The 21007-nt window shown below is 45.4% G+C and overlaps 1 long non-coding RNA gene across 1 annotated transcript in view; it reads left to right on the forward strand.

Annotated features, from left to right (window-relative positions):
* LOC138498653 (uncharacterized) overlaps window positions 1-17664 on the forward strand; it is a 123372-nt gene extending 105708 nt beyond the window's left edge. Inside the window, exon 4 of the long non-coding RNA XR_011278808.1 lies at window positions 15998-17664. This is a non-coding gene — a long non-coding RNA (uncharacterized lncRNA). The remainder of the gene's footprint in view (window positions 1-15997) is intronic.
* Window positions 17665-21007: the final 3343 nt, after the last annotated feature.

Genomic DNA, 21007 nt, shown 5'->3' on the forward strand with positions numbered 1-21007 from the left:
GAAAAAGATGTGTGCAGAGAGAGGTGTCTCCTCTCAAGGCACCAAATTGGATATGATCCAAAGAATCGCGGCGTGGCAAGAAGCGCAGCTTGACGCTATAACCTCCGAGGACAGTGCAGAAGTAGGTGGGGCTGCTCTCACTGGTAGAACCGACAGTTCTGCCGCTGCACTGGTCCACCGCGACCACGAGGACAGGGAGGATGAGATGTCTAATGTTTCCTCTGCCAGTGTTGATGGGGAGGCCATGCTTGAATTCAAGAAGCAAGAACTGCTGTTTAGGCAGAAGGAGCTTGATTTCAACATGGCCAAACCAAAAATCGAACAGGCCGAAAAACAGAAAGACAGGGATCACGAGTTGGAACTGGCCAAGCTTCAGGTTGCAAATGGATCCAAGGGTCCTGGACATGGGTCTCGGGCCTCCTCTCATCCACGGTTTCCAAAAGATCTGCTCAGTGTGTATGAGGAAAAGAATGACATTATGGACTGGCTGAATACGTTTGAGTATGCATGTGAAGTTCAACAAGTTGACAATGCTGATAAGATTGCCTGGTTACTCGGCAGACTGGCCCATTCTGGCTGCAGTGCCATTATGGAAATGTCGAAGGCTGAGCGAGCGGATTTTGCAATGTTAAAGCAAACTCTCATTTTAAAGTTTGGAAAGACTCCTGCCCAATATTTAAAATGATTCCGAGAGTATAAGAAAAAAGAAGGTGGTACTTGGGTATCTTATGTAACCGAATCCTTAAAAAACTTGACTGGCTGGGTCGAAGGTTATAAGGTTTCTACCTTTGAAGGCATGATAACTCTTGTCATGCTGGAACATATTTTTGCATCTTCTTCCCCGGAGCTTAAGCAGCATTTGGCAGATTCGAAGGAGATAGATCCTAAAAAGCTTGCCATTGCAGCAGATTTATGGGTGTCACATCGAGTGTTCCATAAGGACAAAACTCATCCTGGTATGCAGGAGGAAGGGAAAAAGTCCAAAGATAAGGAGGGTTGAGAATCTGATAAATCTTCTTCTCAAAAGGGCCACAAAAAGAAAAATAAGGGTAAGACACAAGAGAACTCACATGGTAGTCGAGGTCAGCCTCCGAAACAGAACTCTAGTTACAATAAGCCTCCATATGTAAACAGACCCAATGGATCTCGTTTTGCTTGTGGAGCAACTGACCACGTGAAGGGGGATCCCCGGTGTAAGGTTAAACCTTTGGGGTCCACTCCGCTAATCTGGCCTTCTCCTCCTACGAGAAAGAAGAGATTACAGGAGCATCCTTCTCCTCAGACCCCTTCCCCAGCGGGATAGAAGCTGAGGTAGTTTTAGTTTCCCTGGGTTCCTGGGAGCCTAAAGTCTTAGAGGCTTATGCTAGGATTCCAGATAATACCAAGCACTACTTTAAAGACAGTGTGCTGATCAATGGAGTAGATACTCCAGCTCTTAGGGATAGTGGGTGCAGTCAAACTGTAGTGGATTCTACCTTGTTAGACTCAGAGGAAGTTGCCAGAGCTACTCTGATGCCCACTAAGTTGGCTGACGGCCCACCTCGCATGTTTCTAGTAATACCTGTAAATCTTACTGTAAATGGTACAGCAGTCAGGATTCCAGTGAGCATTCAGAGAAACGTCCCAGGAAAGGTCTTGTTGGGCAATGATCTCTGGGCTTTAGGGCTCGTAGGAGACACTGCCGACAGACCCTGCACACGGTCTCAAACACGGGCAGCACTGGCCAAGACCAATACGCCGCCCCAGCCAAAGGGGAAACCCAAGGCGAAAGGAGTAAGAAAGTCAAGATGAGGGAAAGAGAATATTCCCCCGAACTCGCCTACCACTGCGTTGGAGGAAGTTGGTCAATCACCTGAGCCTGATGAGGAGATGGCGATGCCTGAAGTATTTGAACCCAATGACCATCCTGAACTAAAAGACTTGTTAGTAGAAGGTGGTCCGGACAGGGAAGAATTCAGTAAAGGCCAACGTTAGTGCCCATCTCTGGAAGGCCTAAGGAGACAGGCCTGCTCCCTTGAGGGTGAACCTCCTGGGATGCATCAGATTTATTGGGAAGGCGGACTCCTGTATAGTGAGCCCACAGAGTCTACAGAAGGAGACCATAGGAGATTGGTGGTTCCCCTTGCTGTAAGACCCTTCCTCCTGCAGCTGGCGCATGAAGTGCCCCTTGCTGGTCACCTTGGTATTAAGAGGACCAAGCAAAGGTTATCCATGCACTTCTACTGGCCCAAGATGGGGGTGCAAGTAGAAAGTCACTGCAGGAGTTGTGCCTCCTGCCAGTTATCTGGTAAGAGTGGCTCTACAATCCAAGCTCCATTGGTACCACTCCCAGTTGTGGGAATACCATTCAAAAGGGTAGGGACCGACATTGTTGGTCCCCTTGACCCGCAGACATCCTCAGGCAATAGGTTTATCTTGGTGCTAGTCGACTATGCTACCAGATATCCTGAGGCCATCCCATTGAAAACTGTAACTGCCAAGTCAGTTACAAAAGCGTTACTTGGCATCTTTACTAGGGTTGGCTTCCCTAAAGAAGTTGTGTCTGACAGAGGCAGCAACTTTATGTCAAAGTATATGCAGGCTATGTGGAAAGAATGTGGGGTCACCTACAAGTTCTCTTCTGCATACCACCCCCAGACCAATGGTCTGGTGGAATGTTTCAACAGAACGTTAAAGAGCATGATTGGGGCTCTGGAAGAACCTCAGAGAAGAAAATGGAATCTTCTTTTACCATGCTTACTGTTTGCCTACCGAGAGGTACCACAGGAGGGTGTTGGCTTCAGCCCCTTCGAACTTCTGTTTGGTCATCCTGTACGGGGACCCTAAGCCACAGTCAAAGAGGGATGGGAGATGCCCACTCCCCCTGTTACTACCAACGTAGTAGATTATGTGCTGGGGCTTAGAAAATGGATGGTACTACTGATGGGCTTGGCTAGTGATGAATTGAAGGCAGGACAAGCGCTGGTGAAACATTGGTACAACCAGAAAGCTTCCCTCATCAACTTTACACCTGGTCAGCAAGTCCTGATTATGAATCCCATAAGACCTCGAGCTTTACAGGACAAATGGTCAGGCCCTTACACAGTGGTGGAGCCCCAGGGTGAGGTTAACTATTTAGTGGACCTTGGAAGGCCTGGACAGGCTCCAAAAGTGTTCCACGTAAATAGGCTGAAGGCTTTCGTCCCAAGAGTCGAAATCGCAGCACTGCTACTGGCTTCAGATGTTGAGGAAGAGGAGTCTGAACCTCTCCCCAACCTGTTCCAAAGCGGTCCTTCAGATAGCTCCTTTGAGGGTGTCCGAGTGGCCCCTCACCTGACTTCTAACCAGCAGGATGAGGTGAAAAGTTTGCTTAGGCAGTTTTCCCCCCTGTTTTCACAGTTGTCTGGTTTGACACCTTGGTGCAAACATAACATAGACACAGGAGACAGTGTACCTACCAAAAGTAGGGGATACAGGATGTCAGACAAAGTACGGTCTTACATTAAGACCGAGGTCAACAAGATGTTAGACCTTGGGGTGATTGAACCCTCTAGTAGTCCTTGGTCCAGCCCTGTGGTTTTGGTTCCAAAGGCAGGCACTTCTGAATTGAGGTTCTGCATGGATTACAGGGCTCTGAATGCTGTCACCAAGACAGATGCACACCCCTTGCCTCGAACAGATGAGCTGGTGGATACCTTGGGTGTCTCCAAGTACCTCAGCACGTTTGACCTCACTGCTGGCTATTGGCAAATAACTTTAGCAGAACATGCCAAGGAGAAGACAGCGTTTTCTACTCCAGACGGTCGTTACCAATTCAGGGTAATGCCGTTCGGGTTGAAGAATGCACCTGCCACTTTCCAGAGGCTTGTGAATCATGTGTTGAATGGGTTGGATGAATTCTGTCTTGCATATCTGGATGATATAGCAGTTTTCAGCGCCACCTGGGAAGACCATGTGAAACACCTCGGGATTGTGCTACAGGCTCTTCAGAAAGCACACTTGACCATAAAGGCTAGTAAATTCCAGATTGGACAAGGCTGAGTGGTTTACCTTGGACATGAAGTAGGTGGAGGGAGGATACAGCCTCTTCCCAGTAAAGTACAAGCAGTACAAGACTGGCTTACCCCCACTACACAGACCCAGGTGAGAGCCTTCTTAGGACTCACGGGGTATTACCGCAACTTCATGGCAGACTATGGCACCATAGCTGCCCCTCTGACTGCCCTCACCACTCCGAAGAAACCCAAGAAGGTAACTTGGACCGACGAGTGTGAGAAGGCCTTCAACGGCTTAAAAGACTCCTTGTGCCAGGCCCCTATCCTCAGGGCCCCTGATTACCAAAGACCTTTTATTGTGCAGACGGACGCCTCTGACACTGGGATAGGAGCTGTACTATCGCAAGTAGATGAGAAGGGTAAGGAACACCCTATTGGTTTTATTAGTCACCACCTTAAGGACAGAGAGCTCAGATGGTCCACAGTGGAGAAAGAATGTTTCTCTGTCGTGTGGGCCCTACAGAAGCTGGGGCCCTACCTCTATGGGACCCACTTCACTGTGCAAACTGACCATAAGCCCTTAAAGTGGCTAATGAACATGAAGGGAGAGAATCCAAAGTTGCTTAGGTGGTCCATAAGTCTACAAGACTTTGGCTTCACTATTGAGCATAGGCCAGGTGTCCAACATAGCAATGCTGATGGGTTGTCCAGAATGTTTAACCGACCTGAACAAGAGACTCATCCAGGGGTGGATTAGTTCCCCCTGTCCATAGTCTGGGAGGGGCGAGTGTTAGGAAAGATTTCTTAATTGTGGGTAATTTTCCTTCCATGTGGCAACCCCTAAACTTTTTGCTGTTGTTTTCACCTTGATCTACACTTTGCTAGAGAAGTGCAGCCTTCTGCTGCACTCCTCTGGGCTTTCGCTCCATTCTTACAGGGAAACTGACATGCCCTTAAGACAGTCAGTACCGGGAAACGTTGTTTTCCGTAGTTCTTTTATCATGTTGCAGCTTTCGCGCAACATGACACAAGAGGGCACTGTAAGCTAAGTTACTGCTCTCTTGGGTCTCTAGTCTTCTACAGGCCCTAGACACTCTCTTTGGATTGTTAACGAACGGTGCAAGTGAATCACGGACGGGACTGGTGGCAGCGATCGTTTCTTTGTGTTTTGAGCTCCTTTTGGCTGTTTAAGCGCGTTTCTCGTGCTTAGCCCAAAATGGTGGCCTGGCTTCCAAAATGGCCAGACCACGAGGCTCTTTGTCCTGCCCGCTGACCGTCTTGCCCTCTTCACCTTCTCCAGGTCGAGCCGACCCGGGGCCTTCCTTATTTGGACATGTACTTTCCCGCGAAACACAGATGCTTTCGCGGGCTTCTACAGGCCTTGTGTGTGCCTCCAGGATGCGGGCTGGGATGTCTGGTCCCAATACACATCCTGGGTGCCAGAGAGTCTAGTGTGTCGTGAATGCCTGGGACCACCGTGGTCCGTGATAGGTCCACGTATGGTGTGAGTGTTTTGTGAGCAGATCTCCCATTGGGTCCTCTCTGTTTTGGCGCGAAGGGAACGGTGGATAAGAGGAGGCTGTAAACACCACTACCATGTCGATCTCCTGAGTTCTCACGAACGAAGGGATACAGGAGCCAAGTATCCTGCAACTACAAGGCTGAACCGAGGAATCGCTGGTGACCCGCTGAAGGACTGCTCCTCTGCACTGCTGTCGCTTTGTGAAACCCTTTCTACCTCTGATCGAACGAGAAGGCCTGTACTGGTACTTCGACCCTTTGGAATAGTGGGAAAAACTATTCTCGGCATCTTCACCATCTCCTGCACGTAAGCCTTCGGAAGTGTCTCTGGGCCATCCAGTGGACTGACCAGCCTACCCAGGAGTCTTGCTCTGTTACCGCCGTCAGGTTGTGTTGTATTCCGAGTCCTTAGCACTCTCACACGATTCATACACTTGGCATTCCCAGGTCTGAAGTGAGAAGTGTACATTGGGCTGAAATACACACGGCCGCTCCGTTGCCCTGCTGTGGTAACAATCTGTGCGGGTTCACTGCGTTTGGGACATCCTCAACTCTAACTTCTGCTGCCGTGGAATCTACACAACGGCGAGACGTCCCCTGCTCGTATCTGAACCTGCCAGCACTGAAACTGACGCGGCAAAGCCTGGGTCTGCCTGCATCGGGGACCGGTGAGTAGCAACGCTAGGAACTGGTCGCCCTCCTGCAGTAGCCCGTAGCTTTTCCTCGCTGTGTTAAAGAGCACACCTTTTTCGCACTCGCGTCCTGCTTCTGCCTGCAAGTGGAGGCCGTGCTTGAGTAGCAGAGATCTGTTCGCCCTCCTTTGTTCACCGCTCTGAACTGCCTGACTTCCTTGAAGAGACTCCCCTGGCCCATTGGCACCAGCGTGTGCAGGTACTTTTGAGCACAAGGCTCCACTCTTCATAGGGCTCGGATTCCTTCTAGTTAGGTGGCCTCTGAAGGCGAACTGGGTCTAACGATTACTTGCACTGCCTGTTTTCCCCCCCATCTAGGTGGTCTGCATATTTCGTGCTTCGAACTCTTTAGACCCTTCGGTAATTGTATATATATTGTATTTGATTGTGATGTGTTGGTTTACTTGAGTTTTATCGTGATTCTTTGCTATGGTCAATATTACAAAGGCCTTGTAATAAATGTGTCTATATTTTTAATGTAACGCCTGATTGGAGTAATTTGTAAGCGTCCTTGCTTTGTGTGCTCATTGCGGGCTTTCAGTCACCCTCACCCCTCTTGAGACCTAGTCTTGACCGCCGCGATCGCTACCTTGATTGGTCTGGCTTGTCCAGAGGTTACCCTGTTCCAAGAAACTAGGCTGGCCTTCTGAACCTCTGCCCCTCCAGGACAGAGTTCAGAAATCCATCTTAAAAGTCCAGGCATTCATGTGATGCAGCTGATTTCCTTCAGTGAGTTGAAATCCCCCAGTGACTGTTTTCCGGAATTCTCCTGTTCCCTCTCCCTGTATGCACTCGTGTTTGTGGGGGGAGGGCAAGCAGGGCTCCGCTGCGGTCTTCCGCGGCCTTCAGCGGACTTCAGCGCTCCATGCAGGAGCTCAAATATCAGCTGTTGCGGAGAGCGAGATGCAGCGCTGTAAAGTAGGTTGCAGGCGGGGCCGTGACTCCCTATCGTGGAGCGGCCAGCTCGACGTTGGGCAACACCGTGACTCGCGTGCCTACCCGCACGGGGACCAGCGCAGGTGAGGGGTGCCGACGCACAGCACTGCCCGATGGCAGCCCTCTGCCTGCATGTGGTCCGTCAACCTCGTCGCCAGTGTGAAGCAGTGACTCGGGCCCCAAACACTTGTCGCATTCACCCAAATGACAAGTCAGGAGCCAGAGCGTATGTATTGCACGTCTGCTTTATTTTAACAATCAAACTCAACTGCCGGCGTCCCCGCCAGCACCTCCCTAACCCTCGACGTCATTTCCTCCTTTCCCCCGAAAGGCCCGCAACGGCGGACTCCCACATAACGATGTGGGTGGGCTCTAACAGGGCCCCGGATTTCTCAGCCTGACAGAGACTGGATTGCTTTTGCCATATTTACACAGCCTTTTGGTACTTTGTGTCCTGTAAAAAACAGATGGGTTATGGCAGGTTAATGGGAGGAGAGGGAGCAGAGACTGTTTTTATTCGATTATCCGCCCAAAGGAGACGTGCTTTTTTATTGAAGAGGTTTATATGGCACTACAGCGTCACCTTGCAGCCACTCCTGGGCACTTCGGTACATAATGCAAGGCAGTCACCTGGGTGCAGGTTAGTCTCAGTCAGGGTGAAGTATTGAGGGTGAGTGATGGAGTTGGAGAGTTTGTGCATTGCTTGTTCTCTGGAGGCGGGGGGGTAATGTTGGGACTGGTGGGTGTTGGTTAGGGTAGCAGGATGTGAGTAATCTGCTTCCAACAGACTGGATTTGCAAGTGTTACATAAAACATCAGAGGTTACAGATGAGATCCCATATCAGCTACCAGTTTTGAACCAGGGCTCGGGTCAATACTGCTCCACATTTCCTGGTAATTTATCGTGGCATGACATATCACTATGCAGCATGAGACACCCTTTAACTGTGCCATGACGTGCATTGGAGTATGGGGTGATAACTGTTATTGGATATATTGTGATGATGTGGGTTGCAGGGATCCTAACAGATCTTGATACAGCCTAGCACAAAAGGAAGCAGTGCAGAACATCAGATCTAGACACCAGCATCTAACCTCCTGTTGCATTTTGTTTGCTGGTACAGTCCTACGAGGGTAAGTCCTTTTCTCATCTGTTGCTCATGTATTATATTGTGTACAGCTACTTCTCTACATTTGGTACAGATATCCATTTGCTTGATTTATTTTTCTTATTATTGATTTTTCAGATTGCTGGGCTGTGTTTCCTTACTAGGAAATCACAGTCCTGCAATCTGAAATGTGTGGGCTTCTAGTCTTTAGCGGTAGTTGTCAATTGCCAAGCTATGAGTGCTTTTCTAGAACAAATGTAATCTTGCACAGATCCAATTCTAGTGGGTTGGAGTTCCAAGGTTAAGCCTTGATAACAGAAAAAGCCGAGCCTCCTCGACATTTTCTGTTTGTGTTGGTATCAGGAGCAAGGCAGCCGTGGCAGAACTGAGTGGCATGGTTAGTTGGTAGTGCTGGGTTCTTTCTGTATGAAATTCAGCTCCTTGCTCTGGAAGACGTGCTTAGCTATACATAATACCTTGAAATGGATTCTTTGTCTGACTGCCACCCATTGTAATACTCAAGAGTACTTATGTGTGTTTCCTTTAATCAGCCACGGAAGCAGTCTCACCTCTGGTACTCTCTAAAGACGTCTCAAGAGAAGACCTGAGAAGATACTGGACCTCATTATGAGTTTGGAGGCAGCCATGCCCTTAAAAAGGGCATGGCTGCCTCCAAACTCGGGTCCGGCTCAGTGGTCCTTGAATGGGGAAATACCGTGCCATTCCGACTTTGGAGGGCCCAGTATTTCCCCATTCAGGGAACCCGGACCCAGATCATCCCCATTCCCATTTGAGCCCCCATAGGGCTCAATGGGAATGGGGAGCATGCTAACAACGGGCCCGTTGTTAGCATGCTGGTCCCCACGCGGGACCCACAAAGGACGTCTGGTCTGACCAGACATCCAGAGCGGGTCCCACGAGGGAACCTCGTAATGAGGCGGTACGAGGTTAACAGCGCCGGCACCTTTACCATTAACCCCTTATAATGAGGCCCACTGTGTGCATAGTCCATCCTTGAGAGAACCAGAGAGATGATGTTGAGTGTTCTTTGTTGGACATTTGAAAGAACCTTACCTGATCCAATGAGCAAACAAAATCTACAGCCACCAAGAAAATAGCTAAGAACCATAAATGGATATGAAATAAGTTAGAATATTGAAACCTGAACACTACGGGATTGTAAAGTGTACCCTATTGTTTTAATCTTCCTAGCGCATCTCTATATCGGTTCAAAATACTCAGCAAAAGCCAGAAACATTGAACAACAAAACTTATTATTCAAAACATTACAAAAATTAGTATAGAAAAGCTCTAAATGATTTGGGAAAATAAATTTTTCATTTTTTTGCATACATTTCATTATGCTATTTCTTCTGCTTTGGTATTATGCAGTCAACAATAGTCCGTTTTTAATTCACAACATAAACACATTTTCAAATACTTTCATCATATTAATACACAATCATAAAACATAATAAAGTCACAATATCCCACATATGCATAATTTCCTAGAAAATACTTTAAACACTTTGATATCTATCCAAAATGTCATCATAAAATAAATACAAGCATCACTATTACCACTCATAAAGAGAGACCAGATAGTGTCAGCATTAACAGAGTGATACAGTCTCAATCCAGCCGCTGTTAAATATTGTGCTCTTAAAGAAATCAAGGAGGGACATTCCAACAAGAGATGTGTGATGAATCCTTAGATGTCGTACCTTCTCCCATAGGGGGTGGGACCTTCCCATGGGGCCAGGCCCGTGCAGCCACAGTCCAATAGTGCCCCTGTAGGTGGCACATTGTGAGAGGATCACAAGTGGAGGGAAACCCCTTATGAGACAAGGGACAACCTGTTAGGAAGAACACAGTATCCACCCACCACTTTACAACCTCCCTCACCCTCCTACCATAGGCAAGGTAGCATAGTCCCAGATACCCGATCTATATGTGTAAGATGGGCCATTCCACCTCATTGCCTTGTACCGGGACGAGGAAGTTTAAGGACTACCCAGGTGAATCCTCTAACAAAACTGGGACGAACAACATCGCCAGTAACCCAGTAGAAAATAACAAAATTTTTACTGAGACAAAAAAGAAGGATGGAGTGTTGAAGAGCACCCTGTGGAACCAAAAAGAGTGGACTAGTCAATATGGACAATTTATTGGTATCCGTGGTATAAAAAGAGAAGCTGTACTTAACATGAAGTCAAACCCTCTCAGTAGGAACCGTGAGAGGCCGAACGAGACGGGAAGGAGAAGAGAAGAGTGGTACACTGAGCCAGCAGTAGGACGCTACACAGCTGATCCAGAATGGCACGACAACTTACTGAGCTGGCAGAGTGTAACTTCTGAGTCCCTAACTCTCAGGAAGAGCATGGAATGAGAGCCACGCCAACAGAGAAACAGGAAAGTCACGGTGCCACCGCACATGACTAAAAACCCCCAAGAGCTGGAGGAAGCCGCCCGCATATCCACAGATGACCAAGAGAAGTCAGAGCCCACAAGGACTAAGACAAAAGGTATGCAGGTTACTGAATGGGCAAAAGGGAGCTAAGAAGAAGGTGGCAGGGCATGAAGAAAGCCGAGAAAGAAGGGTTTTGGTACAAGTTGCAAATCACTGAGTGAAATGATAGATAGTACCTGGCAGGATAGTGAACCAGGTCTATCCTGCAAGCAGCAGGGAAAGTGAAGAAATCACATGAATACCTGGCAGGATAGTGAACTAGGTATTTGTTGCAGTACCTGGTGAAGGAGAGAATCAGGTCTGCCAACCGGGTTCTGGTACCCACACCCGAGAAACCAGGGGAAGGGAATCATACCTCTTGGTGTTGTGGAAACTGAGAAGGAAGCCAGGGGAAATGGAGTAGTTTCCTCCTAGCATTGAGAAGGAAAGAATCCAAGGGAATGGGAATCAAACCCCCCTGGTGTTTTGGGACACTGAGAAAGAAGACAGGGGTAGGAAGATGTTCCCCCTGACATTAGAAACCTTAAGAGAAACCAGGGGAAGGGAGACATTCCACCTGGTATGATTTTCAAGAAACAGTTAGCCCTTTGTCCAGAGGAAGGGAGTCATCCTTCTGGACCCAAAAGAGCCTTGATCCTTAGTTGTTTATGAGTGTAAAGGAAGGAAATCGGATTTTGACACATCAGTGGACATTTATGATTTTGGACATACTGACAATCTCCTTAGTTTATTATTTGAGGCAGGGAAACTCCTCTTAACACTAGGGATGGGAAGGTGTTTCCCTTTTCATTTGAATGAAATAAAAGTTTATAGCAACCACTATGCCACCTTTGTGTCGGTCTTGTACTTCTGCACCCTTACAGATGTTTAACGCTTTCGACCATCTGGTCACCACATAATCTACATATTTCTCCCCTCGATAATCTCTGCCTTGAAGCATAGAACATAATTGTTGGGTTGTGAGAGAGGTCCCTTCCGCCTTTTATTTAGGCAGTGATATTCTCAATCGATTCTCAATCAATTTGGATGTAATTAATAATAAAACCTTGTCACGACTGGGGGTAGCCCAAGAAGAGGTTACCATTCCAGCACAGGTGTGACAATTCACTATTCCCCTCAAATGTAAGTGAGGACATAACCTCAGACATCAGGACGCCTACATACATTTAAATTCCCATCTCCAACAACCAGGTTTGTATTTAAATCTACACCTCTAGTAGATCTAGAACACAACACCATTCGGATATTGGTGGATAACAGCAACCTTCGAAGTATCACTTTGGGCACAGGCACCTTTATTGGAATGGCGGTTGATGCCCAACATTATTCTATTGATTTAGGTAATTAAATCATGGGACCAATCCCAAACAACTGTTTTTCACATCAGCAACGGTATTCCTCCAGAAAAGATTGTTACTAGGAATGGGGTGAATTTCATGGTGTACTCTCCCTGCCTCTAAGAGGTGGACGAGGTGACCTGTGACATTAGGAGGAAGAAGGTAGTGTTCAGAGTCAAGGACTACTACCTCAAATCACTGGAACCTACTGTCCAGGTCAACATCATCAAGAGATCTCTCCACCCAACTGGAACATACCAATGAAATTGCCAAGTCTGAGGTCCTTCCAGGTTTCAAGAAGATGGTTGAGGAAAGGATCAATCTTGCTGATGCATGTGAGACTGACGAGCAAAGACAAAAGCTGAAACAGGTCTTCCCAGAATTCTAAGATATCGCTTCAGTGGACTCATACGACTGTGGACGCACATCCATTCATTGAACCACCATACCCAAGGACCCAGAGATGGCTCCAGTATTTGTGAAACAATAGTGGTTATCTCTCCCATCAATGGAGTCACTCACAGATAGTTCATCCGATCCACAGTACCTTCAACAATCCGGTACTTGGGATACTTAAACCAAACGGCCTATGGAGACTATGTGCAGACCTGAGGGAGTTGAACAAACTGGCCCACATGTCAAGATGGCCACTTCCCTACATCGATCAGGGACTGGCAAAGATCCAAGGGTCAAAGGTGTACACCGCCATTGATGTGACCAACAGCTACTGGACAGAACCTGTGAGTAGGGAAGACAGTACAAGCTTGCCTTTACCTTTGGGGGGCACCAACATACATGGACCCAAACTCCCTTTGGATACATAAACTCCGGCAATGAGTTCAACATCTTCCTACAAAAGGCCATGCCCGGCTTGGGCAGACAGGGGAAACCTGGCCTATGTGGATGATGTTCTGATCAGGAGCTCAACTGTAGAGGAACATATAGCAGAAATCCGCCATCTTCTAACCCAGTTGCAGAAAGCCAGAGCAAAACTGTCCTTTCAGAAAGCACAGTCGTGTAAGACCTGAGTGACCTTCTTTGAGTGACCTTCTTAGGGCAGGAGATCACCACTGAGGGTCTTAATCCCCAGGCAAAGAAGGTGGAAGCCTTATTATCATTAAAAGACCCTATTACTCTGTGAGAATCAAGAAGCCTCTTGGACTCACTAATCATAGTTGAAAGTTCATTGAAGACTACGCAGAGGTCACTCGACCCATGGTCCATTTATTAAAGGCTGGATTCAAGTGTGAGTAGGATCCGGAACAAGCCAAGGCAGTTAAACAACTGAAAAGAAGCCTTTCCAGGCTCCTTGTTTGGCTTACCCCATAAAGAACAAGGAGTCCTTCTTGGAGACAGGGTTCTCAGATACTTGCCTAACAGTGGTGTTGTATCAAAAGCACGACAAGGTCAACAAAGTAGTCTTGTACGCGAGCAAGACCTTGTCCTATGTTGAGGAAAAATTAAATGACTGCAAGAAGGTACTCCTGGCAACGGTGTGGGCATTAAATAATTACTGCCCATTCATACAGCGGGAGCACATCATTGCAGAGACTACTCATCAACCCTTGCAATATCTCCAAAGTGACAGAATCCTGGCGGGGAACGTCATTAATTCCAGAATTACTTCCTGGATTCTGTCCATGCAAGGCTTTCCTGTGGAGGTCTATATGGCCAAAGCAAGACGAGTCCCCTAGCGCAAGGGTTGACTGACTTGCATGATTGTGCTAAAACAAGACGTCTTGAGGACGAAAGTCTAATGACCGACAATAACATGGTGGTGTACTTAACTTCCCCACACAAGGTCTATGAAGAAGACACGTGTCAGGTGATACCCACAGTTTATGTGGATGGGTGCTCCTACCATGTTGATAACGAGGAAAAATAACTAATGGCTGGGAATGCCTGGGTGAATGATACCCCGGAACCTTCTGCTGGTTACAAAATAGGACCCTGAAGTAGTCAGGTTTCAGAGTTGATGTCCATTCATCAGGCCATCCTCACTGCAGTGGACCTCCAACTCAATGAACTGGTCATAATCACTGACTTTGATTATGTCAGGAATGGGTTCATGGAGCACCTGATTAACTGAAAGAATCGAAGCATGCTTTGTGCCAACAATAAACCCCAAAAACATGCCAAATTGATCCAGTCCATTGACAATCTGGTGACCTCCAATGAGATGACCATCTATTGGAAGACGATAAGAGGTCACTCCAAATTAGAGGGGCCAGATAAGACTGGGAATGACCTGGCTGACCAGCTGACTAAAAACAGAGCCCTGCAGGGGGATTTCATAGAAACCAAATCCCTGCTGGATGAAATCCAAATTGCTGCTGTCACCAGGTCACAAACTCGTGCTAGCAGTGAACTCTCGACAGCGCAGCGGAGTAAAGATATCCCAGATGCAGATTTGATCACTGCACAGAAAGAGGACCCGATCATTGGAAAGTTGTATCGACACATTGAAGACCCTGCAGGATTTCCTCTAACAGAGACAGATTGTACCGTTAAAGGGAATCTCTGGGTGTTGATGAAGTTTTCCAAGATGTTCCCGATCCAAGACAGTTTGTTGTTAAGGAGAGCTCTATCTGGCTGTGACCAATTGGTACCTCATTATGAAGCCTGATGTTGAACTACACCCATGACGCACCCACTGCCAGTCATAGGGGTTTCACATGACATTAGAAATCTTGTGCGAGGTTGACTACTGGCCACACATGGACCTGGACCTCGACACTTATTTAAAGGGGTGTCTTGTGTGTGCTCAATTTCAACCCAGTTCACTCGCACTCAGAGCTCCCCTACAAAAAGGGGGAATGACACTGGCTTGGTCAGAATTGCAAGTCGATTTCATCGCTCCAGTGGTCCGCTCCTCTAGAGGAAACAAGTACATGTTGACTGTGGCATGCTTGTTCACAAAGTGGGTAGAATGTCTGCCAGCCCCAAATTGTAAGGCGGAGTTAGCTGCTGCACTAATGATCAACCACATCTTCTCTCGTTTCCGCCTCCAGCAAAGGATTGAGGCCGATCGAGGAAGTCATTTTACTAGTGAGGTGATGGTGAAGATGTGGGAGATTGTAGGTGTAAAAGAAAACTCAGCATTGCCTATCGGCTGGCCTCAAGCAGGTGGTAGAGAGATACAACAAGACAGTTGTGAGTATCTTAAAAAAGTTCATGGCAGACTCTGGACCCAGTTGGGACATCGGATTACTGCTTGTCCTGATCGCTTTTTGGTCTACACCATCTCCTTCAACAAAGATGTCTCCATTTGAGCTCATGACCGGATGAAAACTGGTGTTACCTCAGCATCTGCTCTACATAACTCAGAAGCAGACACTGATAAATGTGTCCAGTATTCATGACTACATAGAAAATTTAAGGACGCAACCTCCAGCACGACTTTGCTAATGCTCAGTGCAATTTAGAAAAGTCAGTTGAAGGAATGAATCTAAAGACCACCAAGAAAGAGTATGAAGCAGGGGACACGGTTTACCAAGACCAAGGAGCAGATGTTTCTCACATCTTGGCATGGTGCCTTTGAAATTGTAGATAAAATATCACCTGTTGCCTACAGGATCTGCATCCCAAAAGGAGAACAGTCAGAAGAAAAATTGGTCCACGTCAATCAGTTGAAAATCTGTGATCCCAGACATGCTTTATGACTAATTGAGGAGCCAAATGAAAGTCGAGCAGAGGAACCATCCGAGGAGTGAAAACCCTGGATGGGAAATTATAACAGGTGAGTAGTTTAATTCTTCTTCTTTCAAGATGTTAAAATAATTTGCTGAATTGATGTTCTCAAATTTTGTGTCTAGTTATATATAATGTTTTCCTCTTTTGAATGGAAATCTTGAAATATGTCTATTTCTGTGTGATATGTTTCTTTCGAATGAAATGTCCATCTTCTGGGGAAATATGTTATGTAAAAAGTACTGACCCTCTTTTTTTTATTTGTTAGATAATTAACTCCATTCACTTCAAGCCTGGAGGCAAGAGGGGAGTCCAATGAGAACCCCAGGTGCCCTGGAAGGAAGGAAGAAAGAGGGTGCTGTGCTACACCCCCAAACCCAAAGATAGAAGGGGAGGCTGGAGTGCCCACTCCCTAATGAAGGAAGAAAGGTGGTGCCATGCTACAATCACCAACCCAAAGATGAAAGGGGAGGCTAGAATGCACACTCCCTAATTAAGGAAGATAGGTGGTGCTGTGCTACACCCCCCAACCCAAAGATGGAAGGGTAGGCTGGAGTGTCCACTCCCTAATAAAGGAAGAAAGGGGGTGCCACGCAATACCCCTAACTCAAAGACGAAAGGGGGGGCTGGAGTGCCCACTCCCTACTGAAGGAAATTGAGCCGGACATTAAAAATAAGGGGGACTTTGGATAAAAACCCCACTCTGCCCTGCTCTTCCCCACAAAAGTATAATAGAAGAGCAAGGGGGAAGATGTGGGGATTAATCAAATCCCCTAAATAAATGAAACTGAAGGGCTACGAGAAGTATGGCCCGCCAGCTTTCATCAAAGAAAATAAGAAAAATCTTCACACGGAAACTGGACCTATTAAGGCAGATTGTGGGGGTTTCTTCACGTAACACAAGGATGCGCTATGTGAAACAGATTGCCTGCCATTACAAAAGGAAAAGCAGCCTTTTTAATTCACAAAGACAGAAATGATTCAAAGGTCCATTTCACATAAAAAACGGATTTGTAAATACTGACACCTAATACTTTGCATGTTTGTTTGCAGTTTAAAGCAAGACATGAGAAAAATGTACCCCTTCTAACAAAAAGATGTCAGGGAGAAGACATGGTGCATGTGGACAAAAAGTAAAGTATATTATGCTTCACATACAAAATACCAGCAGACATTTGAAAAGAAAAGCCCACTGTGTTTTCATGAAAAAGTTCCTGTAGGCCCGAGGCAGACCCTTTTGCTTGCTGTGGGGGCAAATATCACAAAGGACTCTCCCACTGAAAGCCTGGCTGGCATCCCAGCGGTTTACAACTTCAATAATATGTGGCTGCTAAGGGGTATCAAAAAACAAGTTTCCCTAGACCTGCTGTTTCTGAGGGCAGTTCTGAGCAGGCCAAATGTCTAGATAGTGCATGACAGGAACGTGGGGAGGGGTATTTCTGTGTTGCCAATTCCTCATGTTTTATGACCTGCAACTACCAACATCAAAAAACAAAGAGGATAATAAAAAAATATGCTGATCATAAACTGGGGAAGTGTGGTAAATGGCTCGAAGGAAGAGAAGCTCACATTTGCACACATGAAGATTCCCCTTAGTTTAAATGGACTGTCACAATTGTTGCTGTTTCTCAGAAATTACAAATCACACTGTATCCATGTATGTTTTATTTCAAGGCAATTTTGGTGATATACAATTCCTCCACCTGCGATTTAGGGAATTGTAATGACCAGCTAATAGGTGTTCCTGGATGCTTTGAACATGTTCCGAATTTGACAGTTGGCGAATGGATGGAGGGTAAAATTAGGAATATAGGTAATAAATGACACACTCCTCACTATTACGCTTTTTGTTCAAATTGCAGAAAATTGCCAAATGCCCGTGCAAAATAGCGCCTACCTGGCTGTTGTTTTCTTAAATTCTCCATGATTAGCTGAAGCGGAATAAATATATATATATATATATATATATATATTAATATATATATATATATGGTTTACATATTTTGTATTTTCTAAAAATCTCCCCCAATAAGTAACACTTAGGTTCCTTTCTTAAGAATGAATTATTTTTAGAACATTCTGCAAATATCGTTGCTTTTCACTTCCATTGTTAATGGTATTTTATGGTAGAGAACTTAGGGCGACTCCAAGATTTAATTAGATGTACCAGCCCATATGTGTCCTCATGCCATCTGTACTTTTTTGCATTTTTGTTCAGTTGACGGTGTACAATTACTAATTGTATTAAAATAGAGATTGTGGATTATTGTATTTTTAAACATATTAACCATGAGAGACTGTTTCAAGAGTTTCAAGAATATTTGTTGACATTATTTTATATTTATTGTTTTGGATTATAGGTATTACGATATTATATAGCTACATGGACTCTTTGCTATGGTAATGTACATAGTACTTTATATAGGTATTTTTGCAAAGGCACAGTGCTCTTTATCTTTATTGCTGCTATGTATCATGTTGCACACTTCCATTGGCAGCTACAAGCACTTTATGATAATTGCAGTTTGCACATTTTGGCACTATGCTCTTTATCTTTATTGCTGCTATGTATCTTGTTGCACACTTCCATTGGCAGCTACAATGCATATTTGCACAAGAACATTCAGTGAGGCCCCATCAACTGAATATACCTAAAGTACGGATACCGGTTTAGTAATTGGATGGCTCTACTCAGAATAGTAAATCATACTTGTTTGCGGGATGCTGTCATGTGGAAGGCATTGCTTTGGGAGATGGTAGATGATATTAGTTACTGGCCCTTTGAGGGTTACTTATTGAAACTCCTACATTACACTTGTATATATGAGGGAGGTACACAAAAGCTATCTTTTGAGTGTTTGGATTGGTGGTCTGCCATCAGAGCAGAATTAGTGTACACTCTCTCGTTGCTATGTGGGGCTGAAATAAATTTGCCATTTTCTATTTGTTTGGCAACAGAGATTTATATAAACATGTATTCTGACCAATTAACGTGTTATATTCTCAACAATCTCCCATTGCAGAAACATGGCCCCATTCCAAAATATAGATTATAGTATGTGAAACATGCAAGTGCTATAATCCATTACAACTGTGACCATCTAAGAAATTCCAAGATGTCTGACCTTAAAAAATTGAACTGTTCCTCATTTTGGCAGTGATACTTTTCTGGCAATTGTGATCATAGAGATGCTTGAAGTATTTTAGACCTTCATCTGTGTTTAGTCCCTTAACGTGATCAATCGGTGTGTGTACCACGAAACCCGTCATTTTACTAGTCACTTTCTTTTTTCCACAGCATATTATAATAAAGGAAATTGAATTGCCTGGAACATTGTGGTGTTCTTTGCTCTGGGCTCAGAAGAAATTGGATTCTTTGAGGCTGCTTTTTGGAGTGCATTCCGTTCTTAGTACTTCGGTACAAAGGTCTTTGGAATATATATGTATATGTATAAAAACACATATTTATAGCAAGTTGTAACACTATAAAAAACCTGTTAGTATGTAAGAAAAAACCCAAGCACTCAAGACCATGCTACCTTTTACATAAAACAAGTCATTTTTATTTAATAATATACGTGCAACAAAAAGGGTAAGCACAATAAGCCTGCTTACCCACATGACATTCAAGTCTATAAAACACTCACCCTCTAGGGTGGAAAATGCCACGCGTTCCATTCGATCTTACGAGCTCCAGGCTGATAATATCCATTTTTGTGGAAAACACCAACAAGTTTAAAAGGAACCAGCATGAGTGGCATGCTCCTCCCTCAGGTCCCGTTTAATGCAATCAGGTGATAGGCTATGCAAATACAAAGAGAAAGTTGCCACCATATTGGAAAGGCTTCATTCTACTGAATCCAAGGGTAAATACCCCATGATTTCAATATAATGCATGTCTGCATGATTAGATGTTTAACGGGCTATCTGGGGGTGGGCATCCAACTCCTTGCCACCTACCTTTAGCTTGTTTTGAATTACAGCAGAATCTGTGTTTAATGCGCTAGTGCGCTTATTATAATAAAAGAAATCCTACCTTGTTAAAAATAACAAAGCAGGATCACACGCCACTGAGGGGATCGTTATGAAGCGAAGGACAGATTGCAGCATTATCTCCACTCTGTACTTCACCTCGCATATAAACTGCGAGCCCTGCTCACATGGTGTGCAGTACCAAATCTGTCCACAATGTAGACATTCAGTAATTTTCTAGTTGAACAATGTCATCACAGTATGTTAAAAGCAGCTCTTGCAACAGCATTTATATCAACATGAAAAGTGCAAGTGCATTTCCATAGTTTAAATAGCAGCACAAAATGTCAAACTGTCCCTTTCATGGAACTAGCAGCAGCTTTATCAAATAGTGCAAATTTCCGTTGTGCATCACAGATACATTATAGGACCATTGATGACCACCTAGAAAGTGCAAGTGCATTCTCATTTTTGCCAACATTTGACTTGAAAACAAAAGGGGATTGCAAATGGGAATTGCCATATGTCTGCTTCAGTCTCCTAAAGCAATCCTTAGAGAGGGGCTGGATTTGGGGGGAGAGAGAAGGGTAACTGGCCAATCCTCATTGCGAGAACTCTTGCAGGGCACTGCCCAATGTTGTAACCTTGCTGGTGTCGTAACTGGTGTATAAAGTGAATGCACTTTGAGGAAGAGAGAGCTGCTGGAATTTACCTTCTGACAGCCGCACGGAAACACCAAAAGGAGATTTTGCTGAAATTGCATCTGGGTGGAGTGGTTTATTGTTGGGGAGGCCTAAAAGCTGACTGCGTCCTATGGTGACGAGCTAGGGACCATCCTTGAGAGTGGAGTGACCCGAACATTGCCCTGTCCTCCAAGAAGGTCCTGAAATGCAGCTGGATTTCCCGCAATTTAAACAGAGGTTTAAATGTAAGTAGAATTGCGCCATTTGAAACCAAAAGGTGGGGAAGTCTGCTTGCCTTAAATCCTTTGCCTTTATAGTGGGTGGGGCAAATCTGTGTAGAACCTTAGCCTATTTCACTAAAAATATTAATGTAATTAATTCCCCTTGACAGAACACCACGGGTGATTTTTGCTAAAATTCAAAATTAACAAAGCTCATTCCCAGTGTGCGCTGAAAACTAAAGACTGTAGTTTAAATGGGTAATCCTATGTGTCCAACTTCCCCTTACACAGGCCTTTAAGTGGAGGGGGTCTGAAATCCAAAACTCTCAAATCATTCAAATGTTTCTCTCTGACTTCCCGACACAGACCAAAGTAGGGGGAGTCTGAAAAACAAACTGTTAA

This window comes from Ambystoma mexicanum, chromosome 5q (genome assembly GCF_040938575.1).
Source record: "Ambystoma mexicanum isolate Mex_15411 chromosome 5q, UKY_AmexF1_1, whole genome shotgun sequence".
Classification (NCBI taxonomy): Eukaryota; Metazoa; Chordata; class Amphibia; order Caudata; family Ambystomatidae; genus Ambystoma; species Ambystoma mexicanum.